General features: G+C 39.6%; 1 long non-coding RNA gene across 1 annotated transcript; it reads right to left on the bottom strand.

Moving 5' to 3' along the window:
* On the bottom strand, positions 857-1397 carry LOC110267224. Its single transcript, XR_002354582.1, has 3 exons — positions 1157-1397; positions 1008-1063; positions 857-929 (listed from the first exon to the last, which is right to left on the bottom strand). It is a non-coding gene; the product is annotated as an uncharacterized LOC110267224 (long non-coding RNA).

The raw sequence follows: 3383 nt of genomic DNA, 5'->3' as shown, positions 1-3383 counted from the left end.
ATTAGGCAAACCATTACAAGTAGACAAAGCATACAAGCAGATAGGAAATGCATATGATGAATGCCTGCCCTACTGGCTGTGATATCACATTGTCGGTTCAACTGCCAACCCGACACATCTCCATGGAGACGTCGCCCTTCGGATTTCTCATATGGGAACCCCCGAGATATAGTGCCTGGATCACTGTCCAGGTACCGGCGCCTGCTCGCCCTATAGATCCGAAGGGATGCGAGCGGGATATTCTTGCCTCAGACCTCACATCTCAACGTAAGCGGGATTAACCACCGTCCTTACGCCGCCGCCGCTACCTCGACAGGCGGGATTAACCACCGTCCCTGCCAGGCACATGGCGTCTCAAAATATCATGTAAAAATATTATTTCAATGGTTTTCAAAAGTATTTTCAGCATACATAGATCCATCACTTCAATCTGAGTCCCCGACTCATCTCAACCACTGTCCCTTTATAACTCAGTTTCCAAATACCAAAAGTCTATCATTCCTTATCTCATATACCAATCATCCTTCACCTAACGTCAAACCATTCTCAGCACGCCAGAAACCTAGGCCTCCGTTTTCTAATTTACCTTAAAATCATGTACTAGAGCCCTTAATTTATATCCCATGTTCTAATACTCAAAACTAGGCCCAAACGTCTTAAAATGCTATTATAGAAGCTTACAACCTTGTTGAAAAGGCAAAATAGTTGAAAACAAATAAATTTTCGAGAAACAGGACGTGTGCACCCGCACATATCAGAAGTAATGAAATTCTGCAACTTTGGAAAATTTCAGATTCTTAACACCAACTTTGAATGATCATAACTTCCTCTACCAAATTCTAATTTCTTCCAACCACAATCCAAGCTTTCAAATCCACTCCAACAAGCACAAATAAGTTCCAAAAGCTCCCAAAGCCACAATAATCAAACTATATACATATAAATCACCACAAATCAACCTAGGGTTCAACATAAGCATAATCTCACAAGGGTTTAAGAGTTTTTACCTTTCCCAACAGATTTGATATCACAAATCCAAAGCTAAGCAAGTATTAGAGCAAACCTAAACATCCAAAATCACAAAAACCCATTTAACCCAAAACTCTAATAAAACCCGAAATTTTGAAGAGAGAAACTGGGAAGATTTCGTGATTACCTTGAGGGTTTCTTGAGTGGATTTTGTAGAGCTCTTCACAAGGAACGCGTAGCCATAAACGGTGCGGCGATCGGAGCTCCGTAGCTCAAGATATGAGCTTGGGAAGTTTGAAGTGAATAGTAACAATGGTGAAAAGCTCTCACCTCTCTCCTCACTTCAGCTGCTGTTGTGTTTAGGTTATGAGGGTGAAAGTGGCTGAAATGGGTTCATTTAAGTGTATTTATATGTTGGGCTTGGGCCCAACTTGGGCTCGGTCCAACCCGTTAGCGTTTTTAGCCCGTTTGGCCTAACTTCGAGCCAAATCTTTAAAATTAAAGCCCGGTTTTCCATTTCTAATGTTTTTCTAAGGTTTTTTTTTACGGTTTTCACTTTTCTCGTGCGGTACCAGGCAGACTTGAATCGGTTCAACCGGTTCAACTGCCGGTTCGTAATTTTTCACGGTTTTTCATAAAAAGCACATTTTCTGACTCAGAAAGACTCACTGAGTCCAAAAATCACCTTTAAATCCCCAAATTCTCTCTCTAACTTTTTGGAATCTAATTTGGGCAATTAATCACTTAATTAACCGGTTGATTAGTTGCGGTTCTTACATTGTGCGGGTAAAGCATGTGTTATAAGTTTGAAGGGTGGCTTGGAGGAGAGAGTGAAGCAGCTGGAGGACCTCTGTTGAAGACGAATGAGGATAGGCAATTTGTGAAGCAGCATACTATTTTTGCTTTGTTCAGGGGTGTAATAGTTGGTGCATTGTTAGTTGTGTTTGAGTTTTGTATTTATGTCGTGGCTGTTTAGGCAAAGTTTATTCTATGTTAAATATCAAATTAATGGATTGAAATGTGTTATTATATTTAGATGGATATGCATGAAGTCAATTGTGGTGAAATAGTATAAATGGAATACATTTATTTTTGGTATTGTTTCATCCATTAATCAAGATGATAACATAACTGAGAACTAAAATATTTTAACCACAAAAGCAGCTAAGTTCACAAGCAACATAGACCAAATCAATTCAAAAGAAGGTATATTTCCTTCAACGTAAATCTTAAAACACATTGACATTGGTCTGTTCATTTATCAAAATAGTCACATAAACCTGAGAACCCAAACGTGTTAACCACACAACTATTTGGCTTCAATAGCAACACAAACCAAATCAAGTCAAAAGAAGATTTATTTCCTTCAACATAAACTAAAAGAAACCATTCTAAACAACCTAAGGTCTTCTTCCTCCAATATAACAAAACATGGTAACATAACTAAGACAACAACTTTCACATTAATGCTTAAAAGCATCATTTCTTGAAAGACTAGTTCAACCCTAGTGTTGGAATGAATTTGAACAACCTAGATGCTGTGCCACTGGTTGCAGCAGCCATCATCTCAGCACTAACACTCCGGATTCTTGGCTTTGATTACTGTCTCCTTTGGACGTCTAAGAGGAAGCAGAGCCTGGAATAAATAGTATTATTATCACCATGTTTCATACAGATTTCAACTGCTTACATTAAGCCACTTACAAGGGGAATACTTTGGGATTGCTTGAGACATTTCTTGTCGTAGCTGAGGGAGAATTGTCAACTTGAGTATGTTGAGAGGGAGGATCAGGATTTTGCATGCTACCAGGTCCAGATACATCAACATGTGTTTCCAATAATAACAAACATGGGCAACGAATATACTTGAGTGTAACATCACGAATTATAGGTCAAATAGGTCCCCTAAGATACACTTATAAGGCAAATAGATCTCTATAGAATACTCTATATGATGCAGATAGGTCCCCTTGAAGAGATTGAAATGTCTAGTTACAAATAAGTTGCACATGAATAAAGAGCAGAATACACTATAGCAATTCCACCTTACCTGAGATGAGGGAGCCGATTGAGAAACAGGCATCTCATGTGGTGTCTGAGACTACTTTTCCTTTCCTTTGCCCTTTGAAGATGATCCTTGCTTCGGTGCTCCCTTGCATGTTTTGGAATTGTGTCCAATATTTTCACACTTGGCACATGTGACCCTGAATGTCTTCTTAGCCTTTGTTCCATCAGGTCCATCTTCCACTGCGTCATGTCTCCTTCATTCCACAGGCCGTCCAATTGGACGCTTAATCTTGGGGGTATGGAGCTAACTTGTCCAATTTTCTCCCAATACTTCTTGCTGTTGACATGGCTTATGGAATGAGCATAGGTGGCCCTAAATACATCCATCGTCAGCCATTGATAGACAT

Source organism: Arachis ipaensis, chromosome B09 (assembly GCF_000816755.2).
Source record: "Arachis ipaensis cultivar K30076 chromosome B09, Araip1.1, whole genome shotgun sequence".
Classification (NCBI taxonomy): domain Eukaryota; kingdom Viridiplantae; phylum Streptophyta; class Magnoliopsida; order Fabales; family Fabaceae; genus Arachis; species Arachis ipaensis.
The sequence above is the reverse complement of the archived record's forward strand: the minus strand, read 5'-3'. Positions and strand labels throughout refer to the sequence as shown.